The 21,711-nt window shown below is 45.4% G+C and overlaps 1 long non-coding RNA gene across 1 annotated transcript in view; it reads left to right on the forward strand.

Moving 5' to 3' along the window:
* The first annotated feature begins 243 nt into the window (after nt 1-243).
* The window catches only part of LOC147117369 (uncharacterized), a 61,843-nt gene continuing 40,375 nt past the window's right edge, over nt 244-21,711 (forward strand). Inside the window, exons 1-2 of the long non-coding RNA XR_015078439.1 lie at nt 244-347; nt 9,670-9,723. This is a non-coding gene — a long non-coding RNA (uncharacterized LOC147117369). The remainder of the gene's footprint in view (nt 348-9,669; nt 9,724-21,711) is intronic.

A 21,711-nucleotide genomic window follows, 5' to 3' on the forward strand; every position in this document is an offset into this window, starting at 1 on the left:
TATGGGGAGAAAGCAGGGACCGGGTACTGAACTTGGATGATCAGCCATGATGGCATTGAATGGCGGAGCAGGCTCGAGGGGCCGAATGGCCTACTCCTGCCCTATCTTCTATATTTCTATATTGCCATGTGCTCATGTTGCTGCGTGCTACATTTTTTTCAGTTCCTTCCTCTTATGTTGCCATGTGTTGTATTTTGGTTTTAAATTTCCCTGCTCTCTTGCACCCAGAGACAATATTGTGAACGCGTCAAGTGCCGGTTTTAGCCAATCAACTGCGAGTGGTCACGTGGTGCGCGGGGGTGGGGCTGTTTTGCAGTGGAGCGCGGAGATTGAGCATGGCCGCTAAGGTGAGAGGTGGCCGGGCTGGGCCGGGGGCTCGGTTCCACTCACCATCACCATGACCGGGGTGGGTCGGGAGATGGCACCGTGCAGCCCCTGGTCTTCTGCTGCCTTGATTTTAAGTAATATTTTTGTCCGCCGGTGGTCAATTGCTTTTCAGGTTCCTCGCCTGATCCTCGTTTCTTCTCTTCGACCCCATTGACCACCAAGAGTTGAAATAATTCAAGCGACATTCTTCTTTTGAGGATGTTATTTTAAAAGCAGAATTAATGGCTTGTACGATCCCCCCCCCCACAGAATTAATGGCTTGTACGATCCCCCCCCACAGAATTAATGGCTTGCACGATCCTCCTCCCCCACCCCAAACACGTCATTTTTACTTTGCAAAACAAAAATTCACCATTGTGTCCTTGGTATTTTGGTGTATGTAGTTAAAGTTTCAAAAGTTTGGTAGGATGGCATTCTCGAGAAAGGCTGGTCGGGCATGTTGGCTGCCATCTTGATAAAGGGGCCTAAATGGTTTTTCAAAATCGATATTATCTCTACTACTGACAAACTAGGAATATGAGCAGCCTGTAGGCATGACTGCTTACATGCTTGCATTCCATTTCCCTGGTTTTCTATCAGACAAAACAACTTATAAATGCACATAATTAATTGTGAGATTCTTTTCAGTACTTCAGTGTATTTGGTATACAATATATACAAAGCATGCTGGAGTAATTCATTAAACTTAAATATACCTCTTTTGGTTAACTCATAAGGAGTGTCATCAACCCAAATAAAGCAACAGAAGTGCCCTTTTTTAGAGGGGCACAACTAATAAAATCGAAATCATACAAATTAAATGATGTTTCCTTTATCCACTACACACTCCAGTCCCTGCAGTGCCCACTGGTCGTGGAAGGCCTCAAGTGTAACGGCAGACACCATGTGCTCCTTTTCCAGGGCCACCTGGCCACGGACAAATCCATGGAAGAGAGGTAGGCAGCCAGAGCCAAGATACACCCACGGGCTGCGTCCATCCTGGAACTGGGAACCTTGGCTAGGCCAAGGAGCAGACCCACAAGGAGGTCTTCTGACTTTCCCACTGCTCCCTTGCTGCCTCTCTTTTTGTATGGTGCTTGCCATATGCTTGGCGCAGCTGAGAACAGGGACTGTCCATGTGGGAAATTCAGAGTGAATCTATATCATTATTATGCCATAGAGCATTATTGAAAATTGTTATTCAAATCACAGTGAATTTGCAAGTGTGTAGCAATTTGTTGTTGAGGTCAGTAGCTTGTGCTAGTCCTCATTTGTAAAATGATGTGAATTTGTGTGTCCATTATTAGTTTAAGGAATAGCCCTAGAAAAGCAAGCAGAAGTTGAATGTAAAAGAGATCTGTATGTTGTATTCTTTGGATCAGAAACAGCTGCGCAGCATATTAAGATGATTCCAGTAATTGACCTGTTCATGTACATTTTTTGGAGCACCAAGGGACTCAGAAATGATGTGCAAGTGTTGTATGCCCTGTCTAGCACTCCTGACTTTAGCACTGATTTGAAATAACATTTTATGTCAGTGATGTACTGCCTTTCTATTGGACAGTTCTTTTCATAGGTAAAGGTTATTTATTGATGATCTTGCTATTATTTCCATGGTTTGGCATGTAGATTCTGTAAATTTGGAACTTGTTACAGTTTCTTTATGTGTATTTGTACACAATATACATTTGAATTCTTGTGTGTAATAGACATAATTGATAACCATATTTAACAGCTACCCACCAATAAGGCAGAAGGAACGACTGTTTAAGCCCTGTCACTATCTTGAAATGCCCGTTTTGTTTTTCTGAATCATTTATACACCCACTGCTTTCATGCATTGTAGATAAATAGATCTGCTATCTTGCCAAATACTAAGGAAGTAATTCAACCCAATTTTCTCTTGTCAGTATTAATTAAAAATGAAGTAATATATGTCCAGTGTAAATGCCCTCTTGACCTATGTATTCATAAAATTAAACTTGCTTTAAATAGTTTTTCCAAGTCATGGTATGGTTGAATTGATAACTCTTCTATTTAGTACAGACTAGTTCCCCATTCAATTTTATTGTTTCATCTATATTTCTATGAATTGTAGATTAAACTAACAAATTTGTAAATTTTGATGTTTAGCTCATGGATTCAGCAAATCAATCCGAACCAAAACATAGAAAAGATAACAAATGAGATATATTTTACACAAAAGTGATAACATTTGTCATGTATTTGATATGTAGAGAATTTTAAAAGGGAATTTGCTATTTGGGTTAGAATCTATAGGGCCGATTTTAACCCAGCCCATCTGGCGGGAACATTGCGAGTTGGAGGCTTAAAATCGTTTTTGGGGCCTTCCTGTACCCTTCCTGCCCTCCACCATTTTAACTGACCTGTTTCTGGCTGTGTATCAGGTGCCTGCCCCAGGCAACCGGGGTCCTAATTAAAAGGTCAACGTCGTACTCTGATGATGTCATACCTGGCCTCATTGCATTTTAACTCAAAATCGCAGATGCCCCACCCAGTCTCGAACCCACCAGAAAAACTTAGCGGGATTGGTTTCTGACAGCCTCTGAAGCAGTATAAAAGGGGGATCTCAGCTGCAGCTCACTGGATCACAGAATCTTTAGCTGTCTGTTTTGGCAGATGTTTTTCCAGCTTCCAGATCACAATGTCTACTATTTTCTTGCCTTACAATCCTTTCGTGAGCTTTCTCTATTTATTATGGGAGCCAGTCTGGATTCTTTCTTCTGGATGGAGCAAGACTTGGAGGAGCAACAGCATCAACAACCACCACCACCAGAACCTGAGCCTCTCAGAAGGCAAAAGAGGAGGGGCTGCGTGCAGGAGGCCTTACCCAGCACAGAGGGTCTGCAGGTCCTCTACTGGGTAAGGCAATCTGCACGCAGTCCCTTCTTGTTCACCTTCTTGGACCTATCTGAGGGGCAGTGCAGGAGAAGGCTGTGCTTCTGTATACAGACTGTTGCAGATCTCTGCATCCTCCTGCAACAGGACCTGATGCCTGCTACCTTACAAGTGGCCATCAAAGTCATCGCAGTGTGGAATTTTTATGCCACTGGCTCCTTTCAGGCTGCAACAGAGGACATCAGCCGCATCTCTCAGGCTGCAGTTCACAGCTGCATTAATCAGGTGACTAGTGCCTCTATTTGCCAGGGCCAAGCAGTATATCATCCTCCCTACTGAGTTCAGCAGGCACCAGGACAGAGCTTGTGGCTTTCCAGCAGTTGCTGGCTTTCATCGCATGTGTGATAGATTATATACACATTGCCGGCAGGGCAGTGGAACCTGAGCCAGCAATATTCATCAACAGAAAAGGATGCCACATTATCAGTGTATAGTGAGTGGCTGATCACAGGGACATCATCATGCAAGTACCTAGGGAGCTGCCACAATGCATCTATACTCAGACGCTCTACCATACCCCCACAATTTGACTCTGAGGAACATGATAGGATGGCTGCTGGGGAACAAGGGATACCCCCTGCAGACCTGGCTGATGTCACTCCCGCACAACCGTACCATGCTGAGCAGCGCAAATAGAATCGAAGCCAGGGCACAAACAGGATCCTTATAGAACACAAATTAGGAACGCTCAAGCAGCGGTTTAGATGTCTGGGCCCCTCTGGAGGGCTCCCTGCAATACGTCTTAGATAGTGTCACCCTTATTGTGGTCCGCTGCATGTTGCAATATTGCATTATAGAGAACCCTGCATTCGGAGGTGGAACAGCAGCAGTCATCAGATGAGGAAGACCTGGGGGAAGGAGAGGGAGCTGCAGAGGAAGGAGGGCCACATCACCTTGTAACCAAAGTTAAATCAATTCTGCTGAGCTTATCACGCCCCTACCCTGAGAACTTAGAGCCTCTCTGCATAACAATCCTTGTTATATTCTTCACCACTCCCTTCATCCTGCATTGATGAACAGCCAAACCAGTCACACAACGTCTAAATCAATGACATTCTGACAATGCAGACTCGGAAGCTGCTATGAAACCTCACTGCAGACCAATAGGCTCAACGTAATTAAGATGATTAATTGTGAAATCAGTAGGATGTAAGAAGAGAATGGCGGTAGAGTGTGCTGTTGCGAGGAAAGGAAGAGGTGTATGTTTGGAATGGGCAAGAGAGGTGTTGCGGTGTGCGCTTGTGATTGCATGATGATTGTGATGGAAGGGAGGTAATAGTTTGGAGGGGTGGGAGGAATGTGGTTAAGTGGTGTTGAGAGAAGTGGAGCAATGAAGAGGTGTACTCACCCTTGCTGATTTTGTGAGGTCATAAACCTCTTTCTAAATTGAACCCAGGTCCTGGAGGTAACGCTTTTGGCACTGACCCTTTCCGCCACTTCTCTCCCGGCCTGCCTGACGGTGGCTTTGGGGATGCTACTGTGGGTACTTGGGAAGATAACCTCCCTCCTAAACCTTACCCTCTACTAGGGAGTTAGCAGGAATGTAGGGTCAGCCCTTTGACTCATCTCTGCAGTTAACTGGAAAATGCAAGCAGGGATGCAACCTCGCTAAAACAGGTGAATCCCCACTCTAAGTACTGTTGGGAAATGCGTAGATCAGGAGGGCAGCCCTCCCATCATAATGAGGCCTAGGAGTTAAAATGTCATGCAAGATTGTTGCTTCCCCGCTCCCCCCCCTGCTCTTACTATTCCCGCCCTGAGTTAAAATCAGGCTTTTTATAACTAAATTGCCGGCCTATTTTGATGCCTTGAGGCATGTGGATACTGTTAATTTGGAATCCTAATTTCAGCATCTTTATGTGCATGCTAACATACACAAGTAAGCATGGAAGCTCTCTTGGTGTGTATTGCTTACAGCTAATAACATATCTTAACAGCTTTGCAATAGCAAAGGAGAATGAAAGGTTAACTGAAGCCTTTTCAGTAGCACAGTCCTGGTGCTGGCCTTTTTGTTTTCCTGAAGCACTCACACCCAGTGACGCAATAATTAGAAGTGAGGAAAAAATGTAATGGAAACATGGCTGCAGACAGGACAGGTTTGGCAGTTACAATATTGCAGGCTATAATGTATATAGAAATGATAAGGAAGGAAGGAAGGGTGCTGGGGTAGCTGTGTTAATCAGAATTAGCATAATGGCAGTAGCAAGAAATTACATAACTAACAAAGATATAAACAGAATCCATATAGATTGAGATAAAGGACAGGAAGGGATCGGTCACACTTTTAGGGGCATACGACAGACCACCAAATAGTGGAAAGGGAGTGGAGAGAGAATATGTAGGCCAATGTATGAAATGAGTAAAAAAACAATCATAATCATGGGCAATTTCAACTAACCCCAAATAAATTGGCAGGGAGAGAGTGAAAGGGGAGAAGGGATAAAGGGATGGAGTTTTTACAGTGTGTACAAGACTCCTTTCTGACCCTGTATGTAAAACCACCAACTAGGAAGTAGATCTAGTAATGGGAAATAAACTGGAGCAGATAAAAGAAGTAAGCATGGGAAATAAACTAGTGCTTAATGATCACAATATAATAAGGTTTAAAATAATGATTGAGAGAGATATAGATAGGAGAAAGACCAATGTAATAGATTGTAGAAATGCCAACTACGAGGGAATGAAGAAGGAGCTAAAGAAGGTAAAGTGGAGCAAAATATTGACAGACAAGAAGTAGAACAACAGTGGGCAATATTTAAAGGAGATACCAATAGAGTTCAGGAGAAATATAGTCCACTAAAAGAAAAGAAACTAAAGAATGAGATGCCATGAATAAATAAAGGGGTGAGGATAAAATTGAAAAAGAAAAAATGCATATACAAAGTACATAAACAATAAATGAGAGGATGACAAAAGGGAATATGATGAGCTTAGGAAAGAGGTTAAAAAGATGAATTGAAAGGCAAAGAAGAAATATTAAATGAAAATATCAAGGAATATAAAAAGTAGTAAATTATTCTATAGGGACATAGGTAACAAAAGGAGCATTGGGATAGGGCCAATGATTAAGGGATGAGCAAGATAAACGCACAGGAGATGATGCCAAATAGATTCCTTTGCCTCACTTCACTGAAGAGGCTAACAAAGAGGAAATGATAACAGATAAAGTCATCAAGAAGAATATTACAACAGTTAAGAGAAAGAAAGGAGATCCTAGGCAAACTAGCCAAACTTAAGGACGCTAAGGGTCTGGGTCTAGATGGATTGCACCCGTAGATACTCAAAGTACTAGGGAGGAGATAGCAGAGCACTAGTATATATAAAAATTCAGTAGATAAAAAAATAGTACCAGAGGATTGGAGAACAACAGATGTAACTCCTATCTTCAAAATTGGAGATAGAACTAACCCTGGGAACTAGCGACTAGTTAGCTTACTGTCAGTGAAAGAAAAAAGAAATGTCCGTGTCAGTGGTAGGAAAGATACTCGAATCTTTGCGAAAAGATGAGATAACAAAATATCTAGAGGTGGAGAATATAATAAAAATGATTAAGTATGGATTTCTAAAAGGAAGGTCATGTTTAACCAACCTTATTGAATTATTTGAAGAAATAACAAAGAGTAGACAAAGGCATTGCAGCGGATATGGCATATATGGACTTTCACAAGGCCTTTAATAAGGTGCCACACGAGACGCATGCCAAAGGTCAGGTTGTGTGGAGTCAGGGGCCTAGTAGCAGAATGGATTGAATGATGGCTACAAAACAGAAAACAGAGCGTAGAAGTTAGGGAAAGTTTCTCAGACTGGCAGAAAGTAGAAAGTGGTGTCCTGCAGTGATCTGTGCTGGGACCCTTGTTATTCACCATATACATAAATGTTTTGGACTCAGAAATTGAAGTTAGGGTGTTGAAATTTGCAGATTATACCAAATTTGGGGGTATAGTTAATAATGTGGGAGACTGCACCAAAATACAGGTAGCCATAAACAGGCTTGCAGATTGGGTGGATAAATGGCAAATTAAATTCAATATAACGAAGTGTGAAATGGTTCTTTTTGGTAGAAGGAATAAGGAGACTACTTATTCTTTAGAGATAAACTAAATGGGGTAGAGGAGCAAAGAGATCTGGGAATACAGATACAGAAATTGTTAGAAGTAGCAAGTTGATAAGGCCATAAAAAGTGCAAACAACGAACTAGGGGTCAGTTGTAGAGCAATAGAATACAAAAGGAAGGCAATGTTATATTTATGTAGAACTTGGTTAGACCACATGGGAAAAGAGAAGACTAAGAGGAGACCTAATAGAGGTCTTTAAAATTATGAAGGGGTTCGATAAGGTAGATATGGAGAAACTGTTTCCACTTGTGGATGAGTCTAGAACACTGGGGCATAAATATAAGAGAGCCACTAACAAGTCAAATAAAGAATTTGGGATGAATTTCTTTACAGAGCGAGGTGAGATGTAGAGCTCGCTGTCACATGGAGTGGTTGAAGCAGATAGCATTGACACATTTAAGGGGAGGCTTGATGCATATGTGAGGGAGAACGGAATAGAGGGATACGGAGGTAGGGTGGGAAGCAGTAATTAAAGTGGGAGGAAGCTCCTGTGGACTATAAAAAGTTGGACTGAATGGTCTGTTTCTGTGCTGGTGATTCTATGGAGTACTTTCATGCAATTAAGTTATTGGGTAGCATTTAGCATTAATGACATTGGATCCCAACAATACCTTTAACTTTTACTTTTTATTGACTTCATTTTTGTAGTGTATCTTCTAAAGTGTTGCTTTAGTCAACGCGAAAGGCAAACATTTTTGCCAATTTAAAATGATTGTATTTTTGTCAACTAAGATGAAAATTATGATTACATTTCTTATGAAGCTACAAGCTTTAGTTCTAGAAATAATTTTAATCAGTGGTCCATAACTTTTGGAACAGATGTTGGAAATTGAAACAGATGATTAAAGTTTTAGTTGACATTGCAAGATCTGTTTATTATTTCTCAACATTTCTTATGAATTTGAGTTGTGTAAGAAATGGTAAAAAAATTACATTTTGATGCATGTTTTTAAAGAATTGCTGAAAAGATTAGAAGGGAAATACAAAAATATGACTAAAATTTAGAAACCAAGGACTAGACCTAAATTGGATTTTCTTTTTAAGCCTAAGATTAAAATTTGAAATGAAGAGCAAGAACCTAGCCTTCCCTTCTCTTTTAAGGTCAGATTGTTTGCCTTTGATCTCGGACCATAGTAACATAATGAATATATTACTGTGTGATTAGGTTCATGATTGCAATATTGAGCTGAGCCCACTTGCCAACTGGTACTGAAAATTAGTAGATGTACTCGAGGAATGCCCTTTTGAGTCTGATTGCATTTCAGCCTCAATTCCCAACCTCCCCACGGCACTCCAGATCGGTGGGAGGCAAGACCCTTCGGGATAAGGTGCCATATTTTAGTACCCAGCCTATGAAGGCCTTTGAACCTTGTAGCTGGCGACTACAGGTTTTTAAAAAAAGTTTATAAAATAAATAGAGTTGGAGATAGTACTTAACATGAGTGCTCAAGTCCATCGTTGAGACTTAGCTTGGAGTATTCCTTTAACTCACTGAATAAATTAAAATTAACAGCAAGGTAAAATTGGTTTGCTCATAATTAGTGGAACTGTCAGCGAGTCTCTTTTGGTTAACACCTTACTGGCATGTTGATTTTGATGATTCTGATTGGCGCTGTATGTCCACACCACAATTCCAAAATGCTCTATAGTATGGTATTTAATAAGATGGAGTGCAGCCTGGGAGAAGGGAGTGTCCCTTTGAGATGATAACTGATGCAGAGTTTGCTGTCTAAAATGTACTCCCCTACTGGGAGGGGTTTGAGGTTCACAAGCAGTTAATGGGAAAGAAAATCCAGGAGTTAGTTTAGAAATGTTTAGATGTCGTGTGGCTCGTGCTTTAATGAATGTACAAAAACAGAGGCTGCATATTTTTCCGAAATACTGTGCAAGGAAGATATTGGGTATCAGCTGAAAGGATGGAGTTGTCAATGCTGAAATCCCTCCATGCCCTTGCCCCACTCTCCATCCAACCTTGTGTCCCTTCCTGCTCCCTTCAGTCCTCATGGCTCTGCCCCATGCTCCCATATCTTCACCCTACCATTGGCAGAGTCTTGAGCTGCTTTGGCACTACTCGTGAACTCCCTCCCATATCCCCTCTGCCTCTGTTTTTCCCTTCACCTTTAAAAATGTCAAAACCCATCCTTTTAATTAAGCTTTATATAAATCTAACATGTTGTATAATTTTATCTGGTACGTTAGACATGAAGGATGAGTACTATATGCTGCTGTTTTGTAATTTGTCCGTTAACAGCACTTTATTTTTTTCCAGTTGGATTTGACCAAGGAAGCAAATCCAGTTCAACTGAAAGCTATATTTCTAAAGGTATGTGACTTTATTAACAGTTGGTTTTTATTTCCTTTGGTCAGTATATTTACATTTATAAGTAACTACAATAAAAATCACAATTTACTAATGGGACAGACCTAAGATACATATAGGACCAGATTTTATAAATTAATATCAGTAACTTTTTAAAGAACAGGACAGAATAAAATTCCAATCTGCAACAGTCTTGCACAAAATCAATTTCTGTTGAGTCAAACCATAGTTTATGATGTTGTTTATGTATGAATTCTAATATGAACTGTAAGATCAGATTGAAGTGGATGATTGATCAAAATGGACTGTCGGACATTCCACTGCACTAGAAATTGAGTGGGATAAGTACATTCAAGATTAGTACATTTTTGATGATGTTTGATCCTAAACCTAATACTTGGTGCACATTCATATTTTGTACACTGAATGGCCTGTGCAGCTAGTAATTGGTTAACTTCTTGAATTTTGATCTCCATAATGTATTGGATTGCACTACACTAATCAGCAGTTGGGCAGACAGGTTAGCATGTGCCTGGAACACATTTCAGGGTCCCTTTTCTCCTTAATTCACGTACTTAGAAACTGCGTAACCTCAGACTAAGCCAGAGTCACAGACCCAATTACTGTAGTAAATAGCAATCTCTTATCTCATTCAGTTGGTTCCCAAGTTCATTGTATCTTTCTTTTGTTACTTTGTTTGGAAGGGCATTGGTATCTCCATAGTTCAGATGACAAGTTCAATACAAAATTCTCAATTTTCACTACTTCCAATTTACAAAATTGCTGTATGTTGTGATGATTCTATAAAAGTGTTTGAGGGTGTTATAGTTTGTGAATGTTAAACTCCATTCTTTCAGATTCTGATTGATCCTCTGCATTTCTGGCATTCTCAATTTTCTTTTTATCCAACCTGGAAGTGTAGCATTGAAGCACTAAAATGGTGATACAGTTTGGGGTGGGCCAAACAAAATACTGATGTCATGGGAAGCCGGACTGTTTCCAGTCTTCTACAATTGTAGATGTCTCTAGGGGATGTGCAAGCTCAATGCAGTTGACTGTCCTCCAGTTTTTGCCTCAGCGATGTACCTTAACTTGATGACCCAGCAAAGATTTGCTGTGTGTGAAATTGCATTGATAAACTTGCTGAGGATTATTAAGGATGAAACTAATGTAATGTTAAACCAAAATTGTTACACAGAAAACACGGTATGGAGTTACATTTTTGAACTGTAGATGTGCCTTTTGGGGAAATAGGTATCGAGGGCCTATTTTTGTATTCTTTTTAAATCTAGAAGTTAGAGATTAAATTGTGTTGCTTGATTTAACAGATTACAACTCCCAGCATACCTTCGAGACTTTTAAATGCAGCATACACTAAAACTTAAGGGGGGAGAAATTCAGTTGTTAGCGCCAGCCGTTATCGCCTTAAGAGGGCGATAAGTGGGGCGCGAAGCGGCTAGCGCCCGGGCGCGGCGAAACCTGCGCCTCTCGCGAAATTGAGCGGACATTTAGCGGCGGCGCAAAACCGCAACGCCCGCTCAGCTGCGCGCGCAGATCCTTACGTCATTTCATGGTGCAACGCCCTTGGTGCGCCCCGAACCGGAACTTCACTGGCGCCCCCCTTTCCGCCTGGCGCTCCCAGCGACTGGTTGACTGGAACGGTTCCCAGTCGCTGTGGGGTTGGGGGGGCGCTATTTAAAGGGGACTCTTCCTGGCTTCTTAGTGGTAGCCATTTTGGACCACTCCTGTGTGAGAGAGAGAGCGATTTGCAGAGAGACAAAGGGAGAGAGCTTTCTGCATTGACTCAGCGCTCGCACAGGTACTTCTGGCTTCAGCCCAGAACTTTGCAGTTGGATTGATTTTTCAGTGCCATAGCCTTGAGTGGCCACATATTATGGGGGCTGCAATGGGTGGAAACGTTGGGTTTCTCCATTGCATTGAGAGGGCTCAGAGACGCCGAGAGAGAGTGCCAATCATGGTCAGACGGAGGAGGGCCAACAGGCGTCGGCACAGGAGACCTTACCCTCCCAGGGTATACCGCCAGCAGTTCTCCTACCTCAACATGTCTGAGGAGCAGTGTATTCGGAGGCTTCGATTCAGCAGGGAGGTGGTCACTGAGATCTGCCACCTGCTTCAGACAGATATGCAGCCTCAGCTGAGGAGCAGGACGCCTCTGTCGGTGGCAGTGAAGGTGACAGTGGCTCTCAACTTCTATGCCACTGGCTCCTTCCAATCCGCTACTGGGGACATTGCCAATGTCTCCCAGTTTGCGGTGCATTGCTGCATCCGCCAAGTCACAAATGCCCTCTTCAAAAGGAGACGTCAGTACATTTCCTTCCCCATGACCCTGGACAAGCAGCAAGAGCACGCAATGGGATTTGCAAGAATAGCGGCCTTCCCCATGGTCCAGGGCGCCATTGACTGCACGCATGTGGCTTTGCGGGCGCCTCAAGAGAATGCCGAGGATTATCGCAACCGGAAGGGGTTCCATTCGTTGAACGTGCAGTTGGTGTGTGACCATAGACAGCTGATACTAGCTGTCAATGCCTGCTTTCCAGGCAGCAGCCATGACGCCTTCATCCTGCACCAGACTTCTGTGGCAGACCTTTTCGAAGCCCCGGCTCACCCAGGAGGCTGGCTTCTAGGGGACAAGGGCTATCCTTTGTGCACCTGGCTGATGACCCCGCTCCGTGCGCCCAGCACCCCTGCTGAAGAACGATACAATGACAGCCATCAAGCGACCAGGAACATCATTGAGCACACAATCGGCGTGCTCAAGCAACGGTTCCGCTGTCTGGACCATTCCGGGGGAGCCCTTCAGTACTCGCCTGAGCGAGTCTCCCATTTCGTTGTAGTGTGCTGCATAACCTGGCTATCCTCAGGACTCAGCCACTGCCAGCAGACATTGGAGCACCAGCAGAGGAGGAGGAGGAGGAGGAGCACCAAGACAGGAGGGAGGCACAAAGTGCAAGGGCCGTCCGTCAGCGGCTTATTGCAAGTCGGTTCTAGGCCCCCTCTGAGGGAATGGCTTGTGCCATTGAAAGAACATGAATGGAACGGTTCCGCAAACCCTGAGCCGGTCAAGGCAACAAATAGTTCAAAGAGCAAACATGCACAATCTGAATAAAGACAACTATTTATTTAACAAACTGTGTGCCCTTCCCACATGACAAAGAAATACAGAGAAACCCCCAAAAAAAGCTGTCAGACACATAACTGGCTCTTACAACCTGGAGACAATGAACAAAAGAGTTAACCAAAAATGACCATGATCCTCGGCCTTCACTAAAAAAATTAACAGCATTTTGCCACACCTCCTACTTTTTGGCCTGCGAGGGTGATCTGATTCGCTTGCGAGATTGGCCCCTTCCCACCCTGCAGCTCCCCCGCAATGGGACCCCAGTGGCTGCAGCAAGGTTGGGGGAAGGCTGCTGAGTGTCAGAAACTGAGTCGGCAGATGCCCTTGAGGTACGGCCTGGACCAGCTCTGAGCCTGGAGGGCCCGGTTGCTGACTGCTCCAACTCTGCATGGGTGGCAGCAGTCTGTCCTACGGGTGGTGGCAGCTGCAGTGGAGGAGTGACAGTGTTGGCAGCAGGAATGCTGCCATCCTGACAGAGCACAGGCACTCCCTGGTCGGATGACACACTGGCACTCCCACGGGGCAGCACTGCAGCATGCGGAGCAATCTGCTGAAGCACAGACTGCTGGCCTTCTGCGGTGAGGGCCTCGGCGATTCGTGCCCGATGCAGCGAGGGTGGCAGCAGAGAGTGCTCGTGTGGCCTCAATCTGCGTCTGCATCAGACCAACCACTGTCTGCATGGCACCACTAAGTACTTGCATGGAAGCTGCCTGTGCTGCACCGAAGTCCTGCAGACTCCTTGCTTGTGCTGCACCGAAGTCCTGCAGACTCCTTGCCAGTGCTGCACCGAAGTCCTGCAGACTCCTTGCCTGTGCTGCCCCAAAGTCCTGGACACTCCTTGCCAGTGACTCAATGGATTCGAGCATCCTTGCCACTGCAGCCATGAGCTCAGTGTGCCTCTGCTCCGCCTGGGCGCCCATTTCAGCAAGGAGTCGCACCTCTTCTGCGCTCACTGTAGCAGGACTGGAGGCCAGATTCTCCCTCCGGGGAGAAGGCCGCCGAGCTTCCCTAACCCCCCGCGTTGCTGCAGCCCGCTGGGCCCTGGAGCTTCACCCTCCTCAAACCCTTCCCCCCTGCTCCCCTCCAGGGAGGACGTGCCCCATTATGGCCATGGGCTGTCTCGGCTGAGGGTGGCACTGATGGTCCGGCTTCCTCTTCCTCCTCGCCTTCAGAATCACTCACAGTGGCAGCTTGAGGGCCCGCCTCCTCACCTGGCGATTCACCATCTGAAAGCAGGGAGGTACAAGAGTTGCTTTAGCGTGCGGACAGGGCGGCAGCGAGGGAGGCATGAGTGCTGCAATGCACTGTATTGGTTCGATAGTGGCAAAGGATGCTGGTGTGAGGCACAAGTGGAAGGAGAGAGGTCAAAAAGGTGATGACCTTACCATTGCTGTCCAGAATGGGGTTGGCATCTCTAGTGGCGACGGGGCCAATCAGCCGGCCTGCCATAATGCGCTGGACTCGCTGCTCCAGATCGCTGAGGTCTTTAAGGTGAGGCCGGCCTCCCCCAGTCCGTTGCTGCTGCCTCCTATTGTGTGCCAGCTTGCCCTGCAAGAGAAAGGATGGGCTCTGAGTACAGTGTCAAGCCCTGATCTTGGCTGCACTGCCTCCCATGGTGGAATAGCCCTTACAGTGTGTAAAGTGGTGAATGTGCATGTGAGTTTCATGAAAGGCCCATAGGTGTTGGATGAGGGCTGGCCATTGGGGCTTTCAGGACCCTTTGCCCATAAAGTGAGGTCCACATGCAGGGATGCAGAGGATACTGAAAAGGATACTCACCCTGACAACCCGAGTGAGGTCGTTGAACTTCTTCCTGCATTGCACAGGGGTCCTAGGTACCATGCAGCTGGAGGTCACTCCCTCCAAGCTTTGCGGTAGTCGGTGGGCAGCGGCCTCCTGCCACTGTCCGGAAACAGGATAGATCGCCTGCGCGCCACTGCGCCAACCAGAACCTGCAGGGCCCCCTCACTGAACCGCTGCGCTCGCTCCCTGGCCCTCTCCATGGTCCTAGGCGTTAGAATGTGGCAGCAGGTCTGTCCAGGCCGAGAATCAGGGCTCCAATGTGCAGGGCGTGGCTGCAATCCAAATCGACCCTCCCCCTTTAAGAGCTGACCGGCGCCAGCGTGTCTGCCTGCAATCGCTAACTGTCCGCACCTGCGCTGCGCCCGCCCTCGGTGGTAGCGCCTCGCTTCTCCGGCTTAGCACCTTAGGACACTCGTGCAGCGCCTGCTTTCGCGCTCCAAGCACTACTTGGGGCGAAGCAGGTCAATTTCGCTGAAGGTGGCGATAAATTGCGCCGGGCGCTAAATTTGGCACCCACTCGACTATAACGCCCCAAACGTGGTGATACTGAATTTCTAGGCCAAGGAATCTTTGAAGTAAATTTTTTTTAACAAAGCTGCTAATACAGTTCATAGTGGGATTAACTGTCAAGTTAATGGTCTGTGCCTCCGTATAACTACCCTTGAGGTTAACATTTTGGGTAGGGCTCTTCATTAAAACCCAGCTGAAATGTTAAGCTGATGTATCTCTATCAGATGCTGACTGACTTTCCAAGAATTTCTGGCATTCTTAGATTATTTTAATTCATATTTACAGTACAACACAAGTGCACTAATATGGTGACACAATTTGCATTTGTTTAGGAGGTGAGGCAAGTGAAATACTTATGTCAGGATATTTCTAAGAATCAAAATGACAAACATAATTAGTATTCTTGCTCTTTTTGTTCAGAAAAGGGCATTTTGATAGCATAAATCCAGTAGTGAAAGGATAAGCCAATCAGACTTCACAAAGGATGACTTTGGCATATTAAGAGAAAGCAGAAAAACTTTCATTGATATAGTGCCTATCAGATCCACAGGACATTCCAAAGCACACCTCAGCCAATTCACTATTTCTGAAGTGTAGTCACGGTTGTAATGTAGGCAAACACGGCAACCAATTTATGTGCAACAAGGTCTCACAACAGCAATGAGATAAATGAACAGATGCTCTGTTTTAGTGGTATTGTTGGCAAGTATGCCAGGAAACCCCGCCTGCCTTTTTTCGCGAGGTGCCATGAGATTTTTTAAAATATCCACATGAGAGGGCTGATGGGGCTTCGGTTTAACATCTCTTATGAAAAGCAGCACTCCATCTGTACTGAAGCCCCAGCCTAGATTATGTGCTCAAGTCTCTGGAATGGGGCTTGAACCCACGACCTTCTGGCTCAGACACAAAACTGCAACCAGTGAGTCAAGGCTGACACCTTAAGATTAAGATAACGCACCACTTTATTCCATGCTGCAGGTGGCTGTTGCTGATTCAGATTAAGGTTGACATGGACCAATTTCACTATGCAGCTGAGCAAAGTAAGGTGCTTATTTTGTTAGTGTCCTCATCACATTACTAGTAAATGTTTGTGATGAACCACCATATTGTAGAAACATGAAGCTATTCAGTTTCTTCCATTTGTAATTTCCATACTTGCTTTGATTAAATTCACATACAATTATTTTAGGAGATGTTCTTTTATAAACTGTCATAATTAGAGATTAACAATTTGACCTAGGAAGGATTTTTGGTTTAAGCTTCAATTTTGATATGAACTCTGGTTTAGAATTCTTACGACTTGATTCATAATGTCCAGTATCCAACCCGTTATTTTGACAGGGGAAGGCTGGCTGGGACCAGCTCTCCCAACGGATTCTTTTGAATGAAATGGGCTAGCCATTTACAGTAGGAATTCCATGCAACATCAGGAGGAACTTTATTCGTGGGTAGACAGCATGAGGTTTTGTAGCTAGGCAGCACATCCTCAGAGGACGGTAGCTAGTTTGATGGGCAGCCCTATAGGTTAACCATCAGACAGGGTCAGAGGTCAAACGGCCATCTTCTTGTCTAGTGAAAGCATAAAGGGGGCAGGTGACCACATGTTCTAGTTCAGTTGGGAAGATCTTCTGAGAGAAGCAGACAAAAGCCAAGTGTACACAGAGATAGAGCTGAATGAAATAAAAAGGAAAAACTGCAAATGCTGGAAATCTCAAATAAAAACAGAAATTACTGGAAATATACATCCTCCCTGCATCTACCCTGTCAAACCCTGTAAGAATTTTGTATGTTTCAATGAGATCACCTCTCATTCTTCTAAACTCTAGAGAATATAAGCCTAGTCTACTCCATCTCTCCTCATAGGACAATAGATCTGGAAGCAATACATTTTCTACAACTTTAAAAATAATCCTCCCCAGCTGTGATCCTCACTATTTTTGTGGTGTAAGGGGAGGGGAAGACAGTTTTTTTTATTAAACTCTTGTTCTCCTCTTCAATCAGTTTCTGGTAATCATCAGTTTTGCATGATATTTATACCAGAAATATAGGGGGAATTTTAACCCCAAAAAACGGGGTCAGATGGGAAGTTAAAGTGTTAAAAGTCTGAATCCCGACCTCAACCTGTCCACTTCCGGTTTTAACAGAAGCGGGAGGGAGGTGGGCAGGCAACCCGCTCCAAGGAGGCGGCTTGTCTGTTTAAATATTATAATGAGGCTGCCGTGCTTCAGATTTAACCACCATTTCAAATTTAACTGTAGCTAGTTGGGTTTTGCAGGCCTCGTGAAACCCACCAGCTAAAGTAAGGCGAGGACTGCTGGACCCAGGAGGTAATTGCCTTTACACTTACCTCCTGGATCCAGCGTCTCTGTCTAACCCACCCCCCCAAGATCTGAGAGCCCCCCACAAAGCTTACGATCCTCCAGGCCAGGCCTCCGATTGTCCCCCCGTCCCCCCCCTGCAATGCTCCTCCGGCCTCTCGATCATGCAGCTCCAGCACCCTGCTGATCAACAACACCTCCCCTCCCCCCACTCCTCCGGCCCTCTGATGCTCACCCCCCCTCCCCTCCTCTGGTTCTCCGATGTTTGCCCCTCCCCCCAGGCTCTCTAATCAGTCGCGACCACCCCTCGCCCCTCCAATCTGTCCCGACGCCGCACTGCGCCCCCCCGGCGTGGCTTGTCCGGCCCTCCGATCATCCGTTCTAGCCCCCTGATCAGTACTGGCCCCTCCCTGCTCCTCCAATCTGTCCCGACCTCCCCGCTCCTCCAGCCCTCCGACCGGCCCCCACACCTGCTCCTTCGGGCCTCTGCTGAGTCGTGGGCTCTCCCCGTGCTTCTCCGGTCCCCATGCGATCCCCTCCCTCCCTCCCTCTTTGCGGCCTAGTGCCATGGGCCTACTCGCCCCCTCTGGCTGGCTGCAGATGGGAAACAGAAGTTTCCAATGCAAATCAGGTCCTGCTGTTAAATTTGCCAGGGCCTACAGGAAACCCGTTCTCCCAGTTTTCCCGACCGCTTCTGAGCCCCCCCAACTCCCAACCCGCCTCCCGATTAAAATTCAGGCCATAGTGTAGAAACTGTTAGGTTGGCTTTAATTTACTAACTTTGTCATTGTTACTGGTACTGAGATTGACTATAAATAGAATGTGGGGCGTGGCTACTGTGCCAATAGTCTCTTCAGTAGACCTTTTGCTAATATAAGGGATACCGTTTAGCTTGGACAAATTGGGTAGAGGTTGAAGAAACTTGTAGATGGAGCTAGTTCTGAACATATATCTAGAAAATGCTCTCAATTTCATCTGTTCACTTTAGATTTTCCTCTGTAGGTAGCAGTCTATTTTAGCTCCAAAGTGTGTGGGCCATCCTCTGATTTCACTGCTCTGCAGAGTCTAGTAGTGAAACCATGGGGAGGAGGTGGGTTTTATCTGTAACTTGTTAACAGTATTTAGAATTTCCCAGCTAGGTAAATATAAACTGAAGTTCCTGATGGTGAAAAGTAGCTTTTTTGGATGGCAAGTGAATGAGTAAGTGGATATTGTGGAGGGAAATACAGAGATTTGTGATTGGTAAATTGGCAGAGTCAAAGGGGATAGTGGTAGGTGAGCGGGATGGGAAGGAAGTTGTCACAGTTAGCCCCCAGTGGGCGTGCTCGGCAGGAGGATCAGGGAGAGAGGAAGATGCAGCATTTGGGGTTGTTGCTTGTAAGGAGGCAGCGATGGATGCCTCAATAGGCCCTTTGGAGAATGCCAAGAGAGGCACAGAGAGCAGTTGTGGGCTTATTCAAAAGGGATTCAATCCTGGAATGGTGGCAGGAGAGAAGGAAGGCAAAGGAGTAGTGATGGGTTCGGCAGGAATTGCGGGGTGGGGGTTGAGAAAGTATCAGAAAGGCTTCTTCTACCCAAAACATTAAAATCTGTCCTTTAGCTGTATGACTTTGCACAGTGGCAAAAAATGGACAGTTCATGCCCAGTAGAAAGATCCCCAAATCTTCTCATAATTTATTTCCTGGAAAAAAAACTCCCTAAAAGGAATATTTCAAAATGTTTACACTGTCCAATTTTATTTACACAGTATGTTCAAAAGGTTGGGTAGGAGCCTAATAGATATTTATTTCTTCCTGGTCATCAAGGAGAATTGCTGAAAGTTTCCAAGATTTCAGCTAGCCACGTGATAACATTATAAGGATTCATTTTTGGTCTAACTACTGACCTCTGGGTACCTTACTGAGTGTTTTCTAGTCATAGTCACGCTGCAGTGAGTGGTATATATCTGCCCCTAGCAAGATTGCTGATTAAAGAGGGAAGACTCTTGGGAAAGCGCCAGTCATTCAAACTGTAAGCTTTCAGCCAGCAGGGTCTTGCAGAGAATTTGGAAAAGTCTCAGTTGGAAACTTTCCAGGACATCTCCTTAATAGGAATCCAGTTTCAGACTGTTCCACACTCTCAATGCCAGGCAATAGTTAATATCTAAAAACAGCTGGCATCCCTCCAGTTGAGCAATCAAACTCCAGCCAAAAGCCAACCTCACAAGGCTTGAAGCCAGTAAATTTCAATGTTCTAGACGTCAGGCATATTGTGAGATCTTTGCAACTAAAATTGCCACAGTGGTCACAAAAAGGTTCACATCTCAACTGGTATGTGTGTGGATTTTGCTTTTTGTCAATGGTGGAATGATGGTCAACGTTTAGCAAATGCCAATATTTACCAGCTTTGTTGCATTTACACCAAGAGGCATTATAAATGCTTGCACTACTCTGCCTTAATATAGTTTAATTGTATGAAGTGCCCTGAAATATTTAATTTTGAATCATTGTTATATAGGCAACTGAGGCAGCCATTCTGTGTCAGCAATATCCCTTAAACACTGAGATGAATTATCACTTGAACCATTTTCTTTGATGGCAGTGGTTGAAGAAGGTTTTGAAAACTATTGCTCCTTGGAGGTCCTGCTGCAGGAAGTGCAGCAAAGATGGTGTCCCTGTTTGAAGGGGAAGCCCACCCTCCTGTCAAATCAGAGGGCAAAGCTGCTTGGAATGAGATATCAAACAGTGAATTGGGTCAGCTTGGCAATGAATGAGGTAAAGATTTTGTGGTATCAGGAGTGCAATGTATAAGCACCCACCTTTGCCTACATTATTTGACTTCACAGCAGGTCATGTGTTATGCTCCACTTGGTACAAGTAGCATCAGAGATCCAAGCATCCTGGGATATTTACATAGCAAGTTGATGAAAAAGCAGGTTTGAATCAACCATCAAAAGTAAGCAGGAGGAGCAGTAATTGGAAGTGGCAGCTCAGGAAAAGTAAGCAGATGCCCAAGTTTACAGTTAGAAGCATCTCTTGGCTGTGTGAAGAAGGGTTTCAAAAGAATGTTGTTTTTGACCTCTGACATATTTTGAGATTGTGTTGAAGACCCTGCAAAAATCTTTGACAAACGTGCAGCAGTGCACATCCAACTTCACAGCAGCATTGTGTGAGGGATTTGCATGACTGCAGTGCACCATGAAGCATGTGGCAACATCACTGCCACCAGAGAGTGGAAGTACAAACCTGGGCACATCTCGAGCCATGGGGGAGAATTTTACCACCCCCATGACGGACAGGAGAGGGTCGGATGGGCAATTAAAAATTTCAAAAATCTGAAAACTGCCTCAAAAACGTCCACTTCCAATTTTAACGGAGTTGGGTACCGGGGCAGGAGACTAACCTGCTCTTGAGAGAAAGGTCAGTTAATTAAATATGCTAATGAGGCTACCTGCCTCAAATTTTAACAGACTTTCATATTTAACTGCTGCGGGCCAGGTTTCCCAGGGCTCTGGAAACCCAACCACTGAAGGGAGGCGAGAAAGGTTGGATCAAAGAGGTAAGTGCCTTTCCACCACTGCTTGTGGACCAGCAGGAGCAGAAGTGCTTCCCCCCCACCCAGCCCCTCAACCAAATCTGCTTCCCTCCCCACAATCAGTCTCCATCCCCCAACCCACGAAATGAAGCCCCGCAAAATGAAGCCCCCCCCCTCCTTCGCCCGTTGGCCCGAAGCCCTTGGCGCCCAGCCGCGCCCCTCCCGCATGCTGCCGCCGAAAACCTGCCCACCTGCCGCTGTACATCCGCCCGCCGCCACGGAGCCCCCCCTCCCCCCCGAACTGCAACCTCCCCCCCCCGCCCCCCCCCCCGACCCATGATCTCTTCCTCCTTCCCTCCTCTCTGCTCCCCGGTTGCAGCCTTGTGCTGGCTGGGAAACGGAGACAAAAAATTTAAATGAGGGCTTTCCGTTAAATTTGCAGGACCTCTGCATTACCCGCTACGACCCCCTATCTCCGTAAATATCGGGGCCATAGGGTTCATGTGATGAACTAAGGAAATCTTTGGCTCCAATTTTCAGGAATCTGTTGATGAATTTGCCAGGCTGGGTTATTGTGAACCTTGGCAGTAGGCCTCATGCTCCGCAGTGGTACACTGCAGTCTGCTTTCACGCAGATCCTATGTCATCTGCAGAGGTGCCCAGCACTTGTGGCATGGCAAAAAAAGGGACAGATGGCACAGCTTCATC

Source organism: Somniosus microcephalus, chromosome 5 (genome assembly GCF_052327205.1).
Source record: "Somniosus microcephalus isolate GS21.2 chromosome 5, FLI_Smic_1.0, whole genome shotgun sequence".
In the NCBI taxonomy this organism is placed as follows: domain Eukaryota; kingdom Metazoa; phylum Chordata; class Chondrichthyes; order Squaliformes; family Somniosidae; genus Somniosus; species Somniosus microcephalus.